At 34.5% G+C, this 20,178-nt stretch overlaps 1 protein-coding gene across 3 annotated transcripts in view; it reads left to right on the top strand.

Annotated features, from left to right (window-relative positions):
* Positions 1–14,906: 14,906 nt before the first annotated feature.
* The window catches only part of LOC148944402 (DNA topoisomerase-like protein cin-4), a 32,426-nt gene continuing 27,154 nt past the window's right edge, over positions 14,907–20,178 (top strand). For 2 of the 3 annotated variants that reach the window (XR_016142886.1, XM_089100736.1), the window contains exon 1: positions 14,907–14,999. The gene's annotated coding sequence lies outside the window, so the exon portion shown is untranslated. The remainder of the gene's footprint in view (positions 15,000–20,178) is intronic. The other variant, XR_016142887.1, reaches the window with a different exon arrangement.

Here is a 20,178-nt window from a genome sequence, read left to right as displayed (position 1 = left end):
TCATCATTTGCTTGATTTGAATACTGAAATTCTTCTTCAGCCGATGAATTATCATTGGTGGTAATTTTGGACTGGGATGTAAAGTGTTCCGTTTTTTTCTTAGATTTCTTGCCTTTAACTATTGCAATGGCATCGATTTGATTAGCAGTTGATTCAACAGGCTTAACTAGCTTCGATGTGGAATCTATGTCATTTTTGATGGAAGATAGTTGAGTTATAGCTGTTTGCAATATGTCATCACCTAGGAGTTTGTTGATAGCTTTCTTCTTGAGAATATTTTTTGTTTCTCCTGGTTCATTACTAACCTCAATTAAGTGACTGACTGTGAGATAAGTTGCAAATCTTTGCCATTCTTGGCAAAGACCTAGGATTGGCTGGAAGAATTAATTTACCACCCCGTACCCCATGTCACAGTCACGCGTCTAGCGGAGTGGGCTGGGAGAAAGTCTTTTTTTAAATCAGTTCTTATGCAGCGTGAAGTGAATACAGTAAGACTTTTTTTATACTATGTACTCTTTTAACTTTTCAGCCTAGGTTGAGTCTAAAGAGATAGTTAGAAATCTTATCGGTAAACCTTGGCTTTTAAAAGTGGCCCTGGACCATCCGATCACGCTAGTATGTACGGAACCGTTGGAGTAACCGCAGAAATCCTACTATTTTGGGCCGACGAGGGATCTCCCCCTCCAGTAAGTGGCATAGCAACCCCTTTGCGCCATTTTTGCCTTTAAAAGTGGTGACCCCCGTATGTTAATCCTCCAATACCAGGGGACAACTTTTTCCTAAGTCCTAACTATAGAAAATCCTTCACATTTCCAGATCAATGAGTTGATGTCATCTTAACTTTCTACTATCAATTCTAAGAGAAAAAAACCATGTGCATCTTATTTTGGTTTGTTTTCAGGCTTTGTCCTATCTTTGTTCGTTTTTTACCGTGTCAGGATTTCATTTTACGAAATTATATATTCTAAACAGCTAATTTTAAGCATAATCTATACAGTTGTTTTCCCCCTAATTAACTAAAGAAATGAAACAATAGATCCCGAAATGCTCCCAAAAGCATTTGTACACTTCAGCAGATTTTTGGAATAAGCAGATTTAGTTAATATTGCCATATTAAGAGTTATTTATTAACATATGAAAATGCGTATGTTTTATCTCCTATAAAATTTGACTATAATAAATACATATCAACTTTATAATATTGCTGTTTATTCGCTCCAATTTCTTTACTGTTTAAGTTCCACTGTTTTATTACTGTCCAAAATTTGTCCAAAATTTGAAGGTAAAATTGATGAAGTCCAAAATTTATAATTTGGCGTCAGTAACCGGTTGATTTTATTGAATAAACAAATGAAAAGACAAATTTTTTCAACTGAAAGTAAAGAGCAAGGTTTAAACTTAAAATGATCAGAAGTTTTTCCAGTACAGTCGCATTCTCAATCCTCGCTCTTTACTCTAAAAAGCAAGTTATTTAAAAATACTTCAAATTCAACAGCCCTTGTGTTCTATGACTCATTCCTAAAAGAGCGAGTCATAGAACGAAAACGAAAACTAACTAGCTTAAAGAGCAAGGGTTGAGAAAGGAGCCGCTCCACTCATATTTAAAATGGCTCTTGTTTCTCTTAAGCTTAAAACTTGGTTTTATAAATGGAATTTCTGATTGTTTTTCAAATTTTGACAAGAAATCCTTTCCTGCTTTCTGTGTAAAATTTGCCACAGAAATTTCCTTGAATCTTACCATGCAAAATTATTCCCCCGGAAGGGCTTCATACCACTCAAGGACCCCCTTCCCACCAAAAAATACCGCTTCCCATTATAATTTTTCTCATATTCTTCAATGAGAAATACTATATGTGAACGGTGGGCAAACTGCGTAACTTGTAGTTCCTTCTTCTGGGACTATAAGGGATCATTTCCTCCCCAAAGATAAATTATTGGACCTTTCTACTGTTTAAATCAAATTAATAATGCCAAATTTTGATCTGTCATTATATGGGTAAAAAGAGGCGTGGAACAATTGCTAGCTACCCTCCAATCTTTGGTTATTCTAAAAGGTCAGTAATATTTGTGATTCACGATCAAACAAGCCCTCTTCTAATCTTCCAGGTTTGGTTTGCTACAATTGGGCATGGGGAACGAAACATATAAACCCGTATCTCTTCTAGTAAAAAGTACAAAATTCAAGATTTTAGATAGAAAATAGGAGTTAAAAACTTCTACACAGAGGCTCTCTAATATGCTGAATATTAACGTGCTTTACATTTCGATGCTGTTTCCTCCTTTGTCAAAAATCAGGTGAATTTCATCAGGCCCGCAGAGTTTGAGGAATAAATTTTATTTTTTATTTTGATTGTTGTTGGACCGAGTCGCTCTTTACTTAAACATCACTAACACCAAAAACTTTATATTTAAAAAACTTATAAGACCACACAGGCTATACTTGACATATGAAACTCAGAGAGGAAAGAAAATAATAAAATGAAAAATAAAATCAAAAAAGGTGAGAAAACAAGGATTTTGTCAGCCAGTGGCAAACCATGATGACGAAGAAACAAGCAAATATTTCAACAAGGACCTCCCTCAAGTTGTCCTCATTGCTAAACAAAAAAGAAATAAGAAAAAAAAAACGAAAATTTAACCTTTCGAAGTTTACCCGACAACGACAAAACAGACACTCAAAGTGTCTATGGATTTGACAGTGAAAGAAGACACAACCATGTATTTTATAAAATAATCTCTTATTTAAAATAAAGTATTTATCGATTCAACGTTTCTTGTAATTTTTTTCTATATGAATGAATACTAGATAGGAATGACACAAAAGGCTAAGTAGAAACAGAGTTGAAGGTATAGAGTGAAAGGATATAAGGATAAAACAATAGCTCCAGAGAGAGCTATTTAGAGGGTTAGAATCACCCCTTTTCAATGAACATGGCCATTTAAATCCGTTTTAACAAGAGTCCCACTTAATATGAAACCAGTGATAAACAAAATTTCTCATTTGAACGAAAACCATCAAAAATTTTTAATTAAATGTTTTATACAATCTCCTTCCAAAAAATATAATTTATACATAAAGGAAACAAATATATTTGCAAATAAAATGTCTACTTCAATTTTTGTACATTCTACACCTTAGAAGTAGGTATTTATAAATCCTAAGTTGAAAAGACATCCATTTTTTAAAAAGGGGTTTATCTCTCACTGCCATCTTTATTTCAAAGTACTTAATATAACACTGAATTCCAGCAAACCCTTAATTATTCAATGCAAATGAACTTTTGCCATAGTTTTCATATTAGATTATAGAACAAAAACAAGTTTTTTGACATGATGCCTATACGTGCCACATTTCCATAGAGTCGTTTTTGGTTTAGAATTGGCATGTCATCACCTTCGTATTAGCTTAAGAAACAAAACAAGTCTTGTGACGTCAGCTCTTAAACATGCTCCTTTTCGACAAGAATTCATTTTTGCTTCTAAGCGGCCATGCCGCATCATACCTGTTTCAAACATGCCACAAAGCGGCTGATCCTGTTTTCGACCGAAACAAGTTTAAAAATTATGAAAAAACAGAAACTAGATAACTCTAATTTAACAAAGGCAAAAAAAACATAAGAACTTAATTTATTGTAGAATATAAGAAAAAAGCCTATGTTAAGAAATTACAAAAACGTCTATAGGATATATTGTGCAAAAGCCCCGTGACATAGAGTAAGGTGCAAGAACCCATCTTAGGTCTAAAAAAGTTAGGGCCCTGATTTCCAAAAATCCCAATCTATCAGTCTGCCCATGACAAACCATAAAAATCTCGCAAAAGATAAGTAATTTGCAAGTTGAAATAAAAAAGACACGTCAAAAATTAGAATTACAGAAAAAACACTCCGTTAAAACTCAAAAGCAAAAACTGAATGTGAATCGCAGAATTCTGAAACGGGGTGCTCTAAAATACAGAATAAGGTTTAGAGAGTTGGATCCTCAGGCAAGTTCTTAGTAGCCGTAATTCTGATAGTAGATTTTTGAGAAATTACGTTTCACAGTAGTCAATTACCACTTCCAAAATGAAAGTAGAGGAAGGATTCTAACCTAGAAATATGTGGTACCCCGCCCTAATAGAGTTTTGAATTTTTGGGGTTTACTAGGGATGCAAAACCGTTAAATAACTTGTTTAAGTGTAAATTATTTTACCTTAGATAACGTAAACCCCCACTTCTCCAATTATGATTGGAGAAGTTCACAACATAGCAACTAAAAATTTGATAGAAGTTGAAATTTAAATTTTTGCGAGACGTGAGTTAACCTTACGTTAAGTAAACGTCAACATAGGAGCAGAAGGTGGAATTTCTCTGGATGAGGATTTAAAAACTCTGGATGTGGTCATCCTTTTAAAAAATTTCGCCCTCAATAAGCAAGATAATTAAGTATTGTTTCTGCAGAGACATGAACTATCCATCTGAAAGTAAAAAAGCCAAAGATTAGTTGGATCCAGAAATTCTGATTCCTAGAATGCCAAATCTCTACAGTAATGATTTCTATCTTAAATGCTGTGTGTTATCTACGCAACACTGTATCTCTTTTAAGCTTATTTATGCTTATCTTTTACCACACATTGAATCTCAGAAATTGCAGAAACAAACTGTATTAGTAATATCTTTTGAAAGCTGAATTATATTGAATAAGTAGCGTATATTTATCTTATTGACATGCTCATATGCTTGTAACAGTTTGTTCAGTAGGCTTTAATTTGTCATGAAATGTCTGCTTATGAAACTGAAAAAGAGTCAGTAAAAGAAGGTAGAATCGGGTTTGCTAGGGAAGAATGGAAAGGTATTTAAATGGTAATAAAAAAGAATTATCCCTTTGGCAAGATTGCACAGGAAGTTGATTTTCTCTAATATAGTGTAAAACGTAAATGATATTGACTGCAAGTGTTTGTCCACTTAGTATATGCAAAGTGGCGATTGCCAATTATAATGGAAGGGGGTGACAATTACCTTAGTATGTAATTCAATTGTATTCCTTTAGAACAGAAGGGTCAATTAGATAAAATGCGACTTAAGACAGGTGAGATTAGTTGGATCCAGAAATTCTGATTCCTAGAATGCCAAATCTCCACAGTAATGATTTCTATCTTAAAAGATGTATGTTATCTACGCAACACTGTATTTCTTTTAAACTTATTTATGCTTAACTTTTACTACCCATTGAATCTCAGAAATTGCAGAAAGAAACTGTATTAGTAATATCTTTTGAGAGTTGGATTATATTAAATAAGTAGTGTACATTTATCTTATTCACGTGCTCATCGTTTGCTTGTAACAGTTTGTTCAGTAGGTTATAATTTGTCATGAAATGTCTGCTTATGAAACTGAAAAAAAGTCAGTAAAAGAAGATGGAATTGGGTTTGCTAGGGAAAAATAAAAAGGTACTTAAATGGTACTGAATAAAAGGTACTGAAAAAGAAGTGTCCCTTTGGCAACACTGCACAGGAAGTTGAATTTCCCTAATATAGTGCAAAACGTAAACGATATAGACTGCAAGTGTTTGCCCACTTAGTATATGCAAAGTGGCGATTACCAATTATAATGGAAGGGTGTCACAATTAGCTTAGTATGTAATTCAATTGTATTCCTTTAGAACAGATGGGTCAATTATATAAAATGTGACTCATGACGGGCGAGATTAAACAACTTTATCTGTCAAATCTATTTAGAGGATGTGCTGTTTACCTAGGACTGTTATTTTAACCAGTGCTTATCTACGAATATTTTTCATCTGTAAATTTTTTTTCAAGTTATTTTTTGGTTTTTAGCGGCTACAATTTATTCTTGTAGAGTATGTGGGGCTGTATCTGCTGGTTATCACTATGGCATCCTTTCGAGTTCCACATGCAAAACACATTTTTTGGAGATGCATTCAAAATTGATGACAACACTATTTTGTATGGATTCAAAACTTACCTGTGTTCATATTAAAAGAATTGCAGCATGCCAAGCAAGGGAAAAAGACATTCCTGCAAGTACTGTAGATTTAAAACCTGTTTGAGGATGGGAATGAACCGCAAGTTTCAATTAATTCATTTCAGCGGGAGTAATATTAGAACGTCAGTTTTTGTTGTTTATTTTGTAGGTATTCTAGCCCCTTGTAGAAAAATTAGTAGCTCCTTTCCCCTTGTTGAAGGATGGCTAAACTTGCTGCTATTAATATCAAAAGCTTTTAAAACCACGTATTTTATTCTCGATGAAGATTATAACCATTTACTGAGCAGTTTATTATAGAATTGAATGTAGACCTTTTTTTATTCTCAAGAATGATATAGACACAGCAACAGAGTAGTTGTTGGGCCAATATTATACAAAAGAAATATACCATTCTTGAAGCAACGATAAATTGTATGCACAAGAAAACTAACTAGGCATATTTGATTCTAGCAAATTCGTAGATCAGTTGATTGTTTTTAACTCTTCTTTTTTATGTTGAGAAAATACAATGATCAACTCAACAGATAACACTACTATGACGAATATGGGTTGGTTGGTAGTGAAGGGTGACAAACTTTTGAAGTTATCAAAATTTGGAGTTGAAATTTGGGATGCCTGGTAGTGTAGGGCAAACTGATTCTTTACCCATTTGTCTATAATTTAATGATGTTACAACTTTCATTTTGGGGCTCTATTGGCTTGAATGTTCGACATCGACGTCGATTTACTAAAGCAGCTTTAAGGGAGGATTTGAATATATTGAGATGGAGAAAGAGCGCGTATTGAAGTGTTGGCATCTGGTGGCCGATGATGCACTGAGTTATTAGTAGTAACACTAGTATGAAAATTATTTGACAAATGGCCGAAAATATGAAGACTAACAAAGTCAATTCATTGGCTCATACATAATGATACAAAGCAGACATATAAGTGTCCAAAAGTTGGCATAGCCTGCTGTTAATCTTGAACCGCTTTTAGTCTCAAATGCATCTGAGGTGTACTCTCAAATGTTGCTGAAGAGTATTTTTGCCAAATAAATAACTCTCTAGGATGATAAACCTTGGTCAGAACACATCCGTCATGATTGCAACTGACCTTGATCCATGTTTGAGTGAAATTTATATCTCTCCTGACGATGTTCTCTAAGCTGAGAACAAAATAGCAAGAGAAAATTTGGCCTTGCTTGCTATTCAGTCTGTATAAGTAAATGTTATTACCGTGACAATCTCTATTATTTAGCCCACAGCAGCATCAAGCTAGTTTATGGTATTAACACGATTAAGCTTTAGTAGTAAAAGTCTGACATGCTTGGCTAGCTGCTGAATCTATTAAGGCTCAACAGAATTTCAATTGATCCACTCAAGTCTTGTAATATTGTTCCCAGAAATACCCATACAAAGTTTCCACGAAATTGATTTTACGGAGCCGCCACCAGTATCTCTTCTGAGAGTCTTTTCCATGAACAAGACATCTTTTTAACAAACTTTACCCTTAATAAACCAGATAATGAAGTATTGTTTGTGCAGAGACAGGAACTATCCATCTGAAGTAAAAGATGTTGAGGTAATCACTGAAAAATAGGCCCAACACTCAGAGAAAGCATTTACTTGTTTAGTTATGTAATGGTCAAAAATACCCGGTAGTTTGTTTGTTTTTGTTCTGAGCCCAAGCAATTTAAAATCTGGGCTTGCTTTAAGTTCATTTAAGTAAGCGAATCTTTTTAAATTGTTTCATTTATATAATTTGAAGCCTGAAAAAAAAATGCAAAGTAAGTTAGTAAGTAAGTAAATTAATTGCCCAAAAATTCACATGGAATTAAAACGGAGCATAACAAAGGAAAAAGAAAAGAAAAGTCACACTAGGGAACATCACCAAGCATATTTGATGTACATTAGCAAAACTACTGGCACAGGATGGCTAGCAACGGGTTTGCTCTTCCCTTAGCGTTTTTCAAAAAATTCTCGGCGACACGGTTAACACAGACTGTTGGATCGGATACACCATAATTACGCAGGATATAGGAGTTATTTAACCATGGTGGAAGTTTCAGAAGGAACTTCGCGAATCGAAAAAACAGAACTCTTACTTTTGCACACTGGGCGGACGACAGGCATTTCCGAAAAGGTGCTATATACAGTACACGTGGAAGGGCAATGGCAATATACAGGGACGCAAGATATTTACGGCAGAACCGATGTCTATTACCAATAATTGACCCGTATACAATCCGGATTTTCACTTCTACGATGCGTATAAGCAGCATCCCGGGGAGTGGAGGCTTCGACCGACTGGTAAACCAAGGTAAGTAAAGCTCTCAGATGGTTTCACAACTGAATCGTTCAAATGGATTTCTTCTTCGCACTGCTCTGCATTGAAAAACAAGATGGCAGATTCTGACACATTAAACGACAAACCTATTTTATTGTATTCCCTATTCAACACATCAAAATTCTTCGATAGTCGATCAGCGAACCTTCTCAAAAAAGGCTTCCAGAATTCGTATGGTCATATCGCTTAGTTCTTTTTACTAGACACAATTTACCATCTTCTATCAGAATTAAGGTCAGGTTCATATAGAAGATGGTGCATTTTATCAACTAAAAATGACCAAGCAATATTGCTCTATTAATGATGGGACAGAGTATCTTACTAGAGGGGAAACTGGCACTACTCTTGACAGAAATTAACACCATCTAGCGTGTGGCGACACGACATTGTTTTCAAACTCTGTAATCATTTTTCTGTAAGGAACTGAGATCAGACATTTATTACTACCCTAATTTTACCAATTATACTAAGTAAATTAATTATTGACATTATTTCACTGAAATAAATACTAAGTGTTTCCAAACGCTAGATGACATTGATAGTTTTTTTTGCTTTAGCGCCAGTTTCCACTCTTATGAGCACAGTTTATATAATTATCCAGTCTGATCTTTCCCTATCTCACCCATTATAAAAACCCGAACCAAGGTGCGAGTGCTCCAGAGAACGTTTTTGCAGATAGAAACATAAGCGGAATCAGATCTTTTCACGGGTAGACAAGTCAGACTGTGATCTAATCGGAAACAAGTGGAAACCCGCTATTACGAATAATGCACTTTGTTGGAAACAATCGGAAACAGACAAAACCGCTAATGCAGAGAGAAGTGGGAGGAGCTTTTTGTTCGTAACGAGAATGAAGACCAGAAATGATCTGCGATAAACTTACTGGATAATTATATAAACTGTGCTTATGAGTTACCCAATATCTTTGTGATGAACGCTGTTTATGATTTTCTCACATACTTATCTTAAAAAGAACACTAATAGCACTTTAATCTGGAACCAAAATTCTGGAAATGAAACTATCTAGAGTTTCTTTTACTGAAGTTGACTTTCTCTAATATAGTGTAAAACGTAAATGATATTGACTGCAAGTGTTTGTCCACTTAGTATATGCAAAGTGGCGATTGCCAATTATAATAGAAGGGGGTCACAATTACCTTAGTATGTAATTCAATTGTATTCCTTTAGAACAGAAGGGTCAATTATATAAAATGCGACTTAAGACAGGTGAGATTAGTTGGATCCAGAAATTCTGATTCCTAGAATGCCAAATCTCCACAGTAATGATTTCTATCTTAAAAGATGTGTGTCATCTACGTAACACTGTATTTCTTTTAAACTTATTTATGCTTAACTTTTACTACACATTGAATCTCAGAAATTGCAGAAAGAAACTGTATTAGTAATATCTTTTGAGAGTTGGATTGTATTAAATAAGTAGTGTACATTTATCTTATTCACGTGCTCATCGTTTGCTTGTAACAGTTTGTTCAGTAGGTTTTAATTTGTCATGAAATGTCTGCTTATGAAACTGAAAAAGAGTCAGTAAAAGAAGATGGAATTGGGTTTGCTAGGGAAAAATAAAAAGGTACTTAAATGATACTGAATAAAAGGTACTGAAAAAGAAGTGTCCCTTTGGCAACACTGCACAGGAAGTTGAATTTCCCTAATATAGTGCAAAACGTAAATGATATAGACTGCAAGTGTTTACTTAGTATATGCAAAGTGGGGATTACCAATTATAATGAAAGGGTGTCACAATTAGCTTAGTAGGAAAGTCAATTGTGTTCCTTTAGAACATATGTGTCAATTATACAAAATATGACTTAAGACGGACAAAATTAAACAGCTTTTTCTGTCAATTCTATTTAGAGGATGTGCTGTTTCCCCAGGACTTTTATTTTAACCAGTCTACGAATATTTTTCATCTGTAAATTTTTTTTCAAGTTATTTTTTGGTTTTTAGCGGCTACAATTTATTCTTGTAGAGTATGTGGGGCTGTATCTGCTGGTTATCACTATGGCATCCTTTCATGTTCCACATGGAAAACACATTTTTTGGAGATGCATTCAAAATTGATGACAACACTATTTTTGTATCGATTCAAAACTTACCAGTGTTCATATTAAAAGAATTGCAGCATGCCAAGCAAGGGAAAAAGACATTCCTGTAATTACTGTAGGTTTAAAACCTGTTTGAGGATGGGAATGAACCGCAAGTTTCAATTAATTCATTTCAGCGGGAGTAATATTAGAACGTCAGTTTTTGTTGTTTATTTTGTAGGTATTCTAGCCCCTTGTAGAAAAATTAGTAGCTCCTTTCCCCTTGTTGAAGGATGGCTAAACTTGCTGCTATTAATATCAAAAGCTTTTAAAACTACGTATTTTATTCTCGATGAAGATTATAACCATTTATTGAGCAGTTTATTATAGAATTGAATGTAGACCTTTTTTATTCTCAAGAATGATATAGGCACAGCAACAGAGCAGTTGTTGGGCCAATATTATACAAAAGGAATATACCATTCTTAAAGCAACGATAAATTGTATGCACAAGAAAACTAACTAGGCGTATTTGATTCTAACAAATTCGTAGATCAGTTGATTGTTTTTAACTCTTCTTTTCTATGTTGAGAAAATACAATGATCAACTCAACAGATAACACTACTATGATGAATATGGGTTGGTTGGTAGTGTAGGGTGACAAAATTTTGAAGTTATCAAAATTTGGAGTTGAAATTTGGGATGCCTGGTAGTGTAGGGCAAACTGATTCTTTACCCATTTGTCTATAATTTAATGATGTTACAACTTTCATTTTGGGGCTCCATTGGCTTGAATGTTCGACATCGACGTCGATTTACTAAAGCAGCTTTAAGGGAGGATCTTAATATATTGAGATGGAGAAAGAGCGTGTTTTGAAGTGTTGGCAACTGGTGGCCGATGATGCACTGAGTTATTAGTAGTAGTACTAGTATGAAAATTATTTGACAAATGGCCGAAAATATGAATACTAACAAAGTCAATTCATTGGCTCATACATAATGATACATAGCAGACATATAAGTGTCCACAAGTTGGCATAGCCTGCTGTTAATCTTGAACCGCTTTTAGTCTCAAATGCTTCTGAGGTGTACTCTCAAATGTTACTGAAGAGTATTTTTGTCAAATAAAATACTCTCTAGGATGATAAACCTTGGTCAGAACACATCCGTCATGATTGCAACTGACCTTCATCCATGTTTGAGTGAAATTTATATCTCTCCTGACGATGTTCTCTAAGCTGAGAACAAAATAGCAAGAGAGAATTTGGCCGTGCTTGCTGTTCAGTCTGTATAAGTAAATGTTATTACCGTGACAATCCCTATTATTTAGCCTACAGCAGTATCAAGCTAGTTTATGGTATTAACACGATTAAGCTTTAGTAGTAAAAGTCTGATATGCTTGGCCAGCTGCTGAATCTATTAAGGCTCAACAGAATTTCAATTGATCCACTCAAGTCTTGTAATATTGTTCCCAGAAATACCCATACAAAGTTTCCACGAAATAGATTTTACGGAGCCGCCACCAGTATCTCTTCTGAGAGTCTTTTCCATGAACAAGAAATCTTTTTAACAAACTTTACCCTTAAAAAGCCAGATAATTAAGTATTGTTTGTGCAGAGACAGGAACTATCCATCTGAAGTAAAAGATGTTGAGGTAATCACTGAAAAATAGACCCGACACTCAGGGAAAACATTTACTTGTTTAGTTATGTAATGGTCAAAAATACCCGGTAGTTTGTTTTTTTTTGTTCTGAGCCCAAGCAATTTAAAATCTGGGCTTGTTTAAAGTTCATTTAAGTAAGCGAATCTTTTAAATTGTTTCATTTATATAATTTGAAGCCTGAAAAAAAATGCAAAGTAAGTTAGTAAATAAGTAAATTTATTGCCCGAAAATTCACATGGAATTAAAACGGAGTATAACAAAGGAAAAAGAAAAGAAAAGTCACACTAGGGAACATCACTAAATATATTTGATGTAGATTAGCAAAACTACTGGCACAGGATGGCTAGCAACGGGTTCGCTCATCCCTTAGCGTTTTTCAAAAAAGTCTCGGCGACAGGGTTAACACAGACTGTTGGGTGGGATACACCATAATTAGGCAGGATATAGGAGTTATTTAACCATGATGGAAGTCTCAGAAGGAACTTCGCGAATCGAAAAACAGAACTCTTACTTTTGCACACTAGGTAGACGACAGGTATTTCCAAAAAGGTGCTATATACAGTACATGTGGAAGGGCAATGGCAATATACAGGGACACAAAATATTTACGGCAGAACCGATGTCTATTACCAATAATTGACCCGTACACAATCCGGATTCTCACTTCTACGATGCGTATAAGTAGCATCCCGGTGGAGTGGAGGCTTCGACCGACTGGTAAACCAAGGTAAGTAAAGCTCTCAGATGATTTCACAACTGAATCGTTCAAATGGATTTCTTCTTCGCACTGCTCCGCATTGAAAAACAAGATGGCAGATTTTGACACATTAAACGACAAACCTACGTTATTGTATTCCCTATTCAACACATCAAAATTCTTCGATAGTCGATCAGCGGACCTGCTCAAAGAAGGCTGCCAGAATTCGTATGGTCATATCTCTTAGTTTTTTTTACTAGACACAATTTACCATCTTCTATCAGAATTAAGGTCAGGTTCATATAGAAGATGGTGCATTTTATCAACTAAAAATGACCAAGCAATATTGCTCTATTAATGATGGGACAGAGTATCTTACTAGAGGGGAAACTGGCACTAGTCTTGACAGAAATGAACACCATCTAGCGTGTGGTGACACGACATTGTTTACAAACTCTGTAATCATTTTTCTGTAAAGAACTGAGATCAGACATTTATTACTACCCTAATTTTACCAATTATACTAAGTAAATTTATTATTGACATTATTTCACTGAAATAAATACTAAGTGTTTCCGAACGGTAGATGACATTGATAGTTTTTTTTTGCACTAGCGCCATTTTCCACTCTTATGAGCACAGTTTATATAATTATCCAGTATGATCTTTCCCTATCTCACCCATTATAAAAACCCGGACCAAGGTGCGAGTGCTCCAGAGAACGTTTTTGCAGATAGAAACATAAGCGGAATCAGATCTTTTCACGGGTAGACAAGTCAGACTGTGATCTAATCGGAAACAAGTGGAAACCCGCTATTACGAATAATGCACTTTGTTGGAAACAAGCGGAAACAGACAAAACCGCTAATGCAGAAATAAGTAGGAGGAGCTTTTTGTTCTTACCGAGAATGAAGACCAGAAATGATCTGCGATAAAATTACTGGATAATTATATAAACTGTGCTTATGAGTTACCCAATATATTTGTGATGCACGCTGTTTATGATTTTCTCACATACTTATCTTAAAAAGAACACTAATAGCACTTTAATCTGGAACCAAAATTCCGGAAATGAAACTATCTAGAGTCTCTCACTTGAATTTTCTTAAAACCAAATTTTTTTAAACATTTATCTAAAAAACAACATGAGATTTTCAGACTATTTTTTAAACAGAATTTAACCAGCCAGGTGAATGTGTTTTTTTTTTCAACCCAGAATCAAAACCGAGGTAAGACAAATAATTTACGATGTCTACCATAACTAAATTTTATTCAGAAATGTTAACATTTTATTTATTATTATGTTAACATGTTTTATTTAATGTTAACATATTTCTATTATTGAACCCATGACAATAATTATTAAACTTCAGCCCCAATGTTTATCGCCTTATAATGGGACTCCCGAAACTAGCCAGAGCCTAAACTTTATCAATTTAACATAATCCTTATGAGGTTAAAAAATTATTATAAGCCTAAATTTATAGATTAAGTTGCTTAATGAAAGAGAACAAACAACTTCAGCTTTAGAAACAAATTTAACATAATTTTAACAAAATATGGTTAAAAGTTTCATCCAAAAAGACAGTACAGCGTTGCAAATTCTGGTTGATTTAATAAAGTATTTGAGAATCCTCAAACACAGGTTTGGCTAAAAAAAACTATAAAAAGTTATTGGATTGGAAGAAAAACAACATTCAAATATATCTTATGAAATAACAATGATTAACGAATAAAATAGAAATGACCCCGGCTGAGGCTAACATGTCGTTTTTATCCAAAAGTTCTTCTTCTAATTTCGAGAAAATAAATTTTTATAGACATTTTTACATCCCTAGATATATGAATGTAAGTTTTAGGCTCTACCTTTAAATTTTTTTAGGATAGCCATTTGTAATCTGCGTTCTGACTGTTTCTATTACATTTGGCTTATTTTTCGGCTTCTCATTTTATAGCCTGGCGCAAGCAGAGTGGCCAGATAGGGCGCATTTTCTTCATTCTAAGGCTTTTTTGAGGTAGTTGCGCATTGAATTTTTTGAATCAATGCACATTTTGAGGGGGGAAATCATTCATTCACCGCATTTTCACTAGTCAAATGGGGTTTTCGGAGCATTTTCACTTTTAGAGGGCACAACTTTAGACTAAGCAGTTCCCAACATTTGGCAACCACACCTCCATTTTAATCAAATAATTAGCTCAACTCAACACTCAACAATTCAACATACAGGGGGTCAGGGGCTGAATGGCAATGGGGATACAGTGGATTTATCCCTTTTAATCTTTTCTGGTAAGTATTACATATGGTTTATTATTGAAATGGATGGTTCCTCCTCTCTTCCTGCAAGGACTCAGAAGGCTTATTGTAATCACTTCGTTTATATACAATGTCCCAAAAGATTAAACAGTCCATAGTTGTCAAAAGTTTAGAAGAACTGTCTTGTGGGAAGAAATTGCCATTTGGAGCTGATTCAGGAATGTTAGTTATTATTTACATTAATTGATTATGAAAAAGTTTTTCTGAGGGAAGTAAAGAGCAAAGTTGAAACTTAAAACAAACACAAATTGTTACTTCATTGCCTATCTAACATATCATTAAAACTAAAGCAAAGAAATCAACTGTGATGTTTCCCTGTGTTTGTGACATTTCAGAAAATGAGTGCTTTACTGAAAACACTAAAAGCCAAGTATAAAAACAAGAACATTAATTTAGGAGTCAAAAGTGAATATGTAGCCTCACAACAGCAAACTTATCTATAGCACTTTTCGTTGTCCTACTGGAGCTGTGACATCAGTAACTTTCAGTATACAATTAAAATTATCTTAAAAACTTAGGCAGAAAAATAATAAGTTTAAAGTCATTTCACAACTTAAATAATGGATTGATTTATCAGGTAAAATCTTGGTCTTACCTTATATTACTTGAAATAATGAACATTTCAAACATAATATGAACTCTGGAAATCTAGTTATTTTTTCTTTATAAAACAGAGAATTTTCAGTAGTGATACAAAGTCTAAAGGAAGCCTATAGTGATACTTCAAACTTGTCTACAAAATAATCATGGAATGTCCTTTTCAAATCCAATTTGTTTAATAGATAGTGTATAGAAATTCACAAAAATACCAGATGTTTTGGTCACATATATAGGGTAAGACACCCAGTAGTCGGACACTTTAATCATTTTGAAAACTTTTTGACATTTAAACTACTCTAATTAATTTATTATACACCTAGAAACTTAATTTTTGTATCAAAAAATTTCTGAAGAATTTCTGAACAAGTAGGTTACTAATTCAAATAGTTTCACTTGTACAGCTCCTCCTATTTTTGAATTTACTAACAAGTGACAATTCTGCCTAAACTTGGACATACAAACAGCTCATTGTAAATTGGTTATTAAAATAGTATAAAAGATTCTGTCCAAGAATAGGCAGGTGGCCGACTACTGGGTGTCTTACCCTAGTGACCGTCATCAGTAGTAAAACTGACTGTATTAAGAAAGTAGCTCTTGGCAAGTAGCTACAGCACAAAAGGCTAACTGAGCAGATATTTTTATGTATCGACACACTTGCAGAAAATTTTGTTAGCTCAACAGAAATGTGCCTTCAGGCTTAAGGATTTATTTGACCTGCCTCTAAATAAAAAGCCACTAAATACTCTGAAATGAATGTCTTTCTTTGTCTTTGGATGCACAATCAAACAGTTTGTGGTAACAAACTGTAAGTAAGGAGTGACCTGGCTCAATGGTAACCAAAACTAGAAACTGGGATTTTGCTTCCAATCAATAGTTCAAAAGAATCAAATTTCAATGCTGATTTCAAATATATAAGTTTCATCAATTTAGTCCTACCCATCAAAAGTTACGTGCCTAAGAAATGTTGGCTGATTTTTGCAGAAAGGAGGAAAGACCTCCTAAAAGCTATAGAACCTTAATGAAAATCACACCATTATATTAAGCGTAGCAGAGAACCCTACTGTAGAGATTTCAAGCTCCTATCCACAAAAATGTGGAATTTTGCATTTTTTGCCAGAAGAAATATCACAGATGTGTTTTAATTTTTTTTTTCAAGGGGTGATTGGATTGACACATTGGTCCTAGAATATTGTTGGAGGGCTCATTGGAATGGAAATTGAAAGTTCTAGTGCCCTTTTAAAGTAACCAAAAAAATGGAGGGCAACTAGGCCCTCTCCCACCCTCATTTTTTCCCCAAAGTCACCTGATTAAAATTTTGAGATAGCCATTTTGTTCAGCATGATCAAAAACATGATAAATATGTTTTTTAGGATGACTTAATCCTCCAAAGTCCCTGGGGGGAGGGCTGAAAATTATGAACTTTACCCAATGTTAACATATAGTATTGGTTATTGGGAAGTATACAGATGTTTTCAGGGGGGATTTTTTCTGGTGGGTCAGGGATTATGTGGGAGGATCTTTCCAGGGAGGAAGTTTTCATGGGACAAGGGACATTGCTATGAAGGGGGCGCCAGATTTCCCAGCATTATTTAAAAAAGATTAGAAATTAAATAAAAATAAAACAAGTTTTTCAACTGAAAGTAACGAGCAACATCAAAACTTAAAACTAACAGAAAATATTATATATATGATTGGGTCCACCTCCTAGTCAATAAATCGCTCTTTAAGCCAAAGATTTTTTAGTACTTGCATAAGAGCTATTTATTCTAATTAACAGCCTTTGTGACTAAGGGGTCATTTTTAAAGAATTGGAACAAAATTTGAACTTTAGCTTAAAGAGCAAGGTATTGACTAGGGGGCAAATCCCCTAATATATATATTAAAAATATATGAATATAGAAGTTTGTTACGTAAGTTAATTCATAAGTTACTTATATTTATTACTAATTAAAACTTCCGTAAATAAAGTTAAACAAGTTTTGAGAAAGCCATTTAACCAAATAAAAGTAAAATTAATATGCAAATTCTGTTTTAATTATTCATGTACAGTGAGACAAAATCAAAACCTGCATTAATTCAAAAACGTTCAAAACTTAAATAAAAAAAAACAAGTTTTTTGTGACTGACAGTAAGGAACAACGCTAAAACTTAAAACAAACAGAAATCATTTCTTATATGAAAGGGGCTTTCCTCTCCTCAACGCATTGCTCTTTATGCTGAAGTTTGACTTTCTCACAAATCTATTTTTTTAAACAATATATAACTTTAGCGTAAAGAGCAAGGCGTTGAGGAGGGGACAGCCCCTTTCATATACGGAATAATTTCTGTTTGTTTTAAGTTTTAACGTCGTTCCTTACTTTCAGTTACAAAAAACTTGTTTTTTTTTTAATTTCTTACATATGGAGAGAATGTTACAGTGGAATTGTCTAGTAAATAATTTGAACAAGTAAGTTTAATCCTTGTTTCAAGATGCAACTTTGAGTGGTTCCAGAACCACATGTCAACACTTCTCAACCCACTAAGTGGTTGTGGGCTTGGGTCAGGGGCATAATTGGGTATGGGACAGAGGTGACTTCCCCTCCCAGACCTCAGTTTTCCTCCAGACCCAAGTATACCCCCCTCTCCCTCCAAGATTAAATTTAGTTTCTCCAAAAATATTATGAAAACTAAGATAAGCCTGCATAATTCAAGCATCCACTGAAACAGGTAAATTTTCTTTAGTACATCTTTACTCTTTTTATTACTATACATCTTTTCAGTTTTCTCTGTAATTTTCACTTGATTTGGGAAAATTGCCTCCAACGTTGGCCCTGCCCCCACAGAATTTTGACAAGATTACGCCACTTGTTGGGGTGTGGATTTAGTAATCTACTCTGAATGTCATGGCAAACCATGGACTGGATGGTCTCTATTCCCTTTTGAATCAAAATACTTGACCAAATACCTTCCTGGGACATACTTGAAAAATGAGTGCATCACATTTACAAAAACAGCTAAATTATCTTAAAATGAGTGCATAGAAAGGAGAAAACATGATAGAAAAAAGAACCAATCAGGTCTCAAATGAAAGCCACTCTAATTCAAAGTCAAACACTTTGCCAACATAACCAAACCTCTAATAATCTAATTTGATATATTATTGCTTGTACTTTGATTCCCCAGCTTATTAAGGGGGATTGGAGGAGGAACATTCTAGAGGTATTCTTGAAAGCCTCTGGTTAAGGGTTTTGGATCATCATTATTGCAATAATGACATTGTTTTATGCTTCCAAACATTTCTACAAAAGAAACAACATCAAAAGCGTTGTTATAGTGCTATATCACACTTACATATTGCAGAATTGAAAAACACAATGTAGATATGAAAATTAGCTTACAACTGAGGGGTTAAACATCATTCTTAAAAGTACTGGGAGTCCACAAGCCTCAGCGTTTCCACTTGAGAGTTGGCACCAACAGTGCCATTTGGATCTTGCTGATGGCGGACTTTGTAGGAAGGAAGTATAAAGAGACAAATTTTGTTAGCTATTTTGTTAATCAGAGGCAACGCTGTAGCATTGTCTATAGTAAAGGCCATATGGCTCAAATGTTTTATTATTTCTTATTAATTATTTTTTTTTTTCCCAGAGGCACTTCATATGGAAGGGGTCATTGTAGAAACTTCAAAGGGGGCTCATTCGATTGGAATTTGAGAGTTCTAGTTCTCTTTTTACTTGTCAAAAGTGATTGTAAGGCAACTAGCCCCCCCACGCCCATACTTGCCCCAACAACATCCCATCACAATTTTGAGATAGCCATTTTGTTCAGGGTAGTTGATTTCCAGATAGACAAAATGTTTTTGAAGAGGACACTCCCTTACAACCCTCAGGGCAAGGGTTTTAAGTTATGCCCTGGGGGCATATAAGGTTTTTGTAGAAGGTGTTGTCATAGAAACTTCAAAAAAGGCTCATTTGATTGGAAATTCAAAGGGATAGTGCCCTTTTTAATGGTCAAAAGTGATTGGAGTTTAACTAGCCCCCTCCCTCCCACGCCCATCATTTCCCCAAACACATCCAATCAAAATTTTAAGATAGCCATTTTGTTCAGCATAGTTGATTTCCAGATAGAAAATATATTTTTGAGGAGGAGACTCTCCCACCACCCTCTGGGCAAGAGTTTTAAGTTATGCCCTGGGGGCATATAAGGTTTTTATAGAAGGCATTGTCATAGAAACTTCTAAATAGGCTCATTCAATTGGAAATTACAGGGCTAGTGCCCTTTTTAATAGTCGAAATGATTGGAGGGCAACTAGCCTCCTCCCATGCCCATCATTCCTCCAAACACATCCAATCAAAATTTTCAGATAGCCATTTTGTTCAGTATAGTTGATTTCCAAATTGAAAATATCTTTTTGAGGATGAGACTCCACCACAACCCTTAGGGCAAGGGTTTTAATTTATGTCCTGGGGGCATATAAGGTTTTTATACAAGGCATTGTCATAGAAACTTCAAAACAGGCTCATTCGATTGGAAATTAAAGGGCTAATGTCCTTTTTAATAGTTGAAAGTGATT

Source organism: Artemia sp. Qi Xiang Cuo, chromosome 14 (genome assembly GCF_049724085.1).
Source record: "Artemia sp. Qi Xiang Cuo chromosome 14, ASM4972408v1, whole genome shotgun sequence".
In the NCBI taxonomy this organism is placed as follows: Eukaryota; Metazoa; Arthropoda; class Branchiopoda; order Anostraca; family Artemiidae; genus Artemia; species Artemia sp. Qi Xiang Cuo.
The sequence above is the reverse complement of the archived record's forward strand: the minus strand, read 5'-3'. Positions and strand labels throughout refer to the sequence as shown.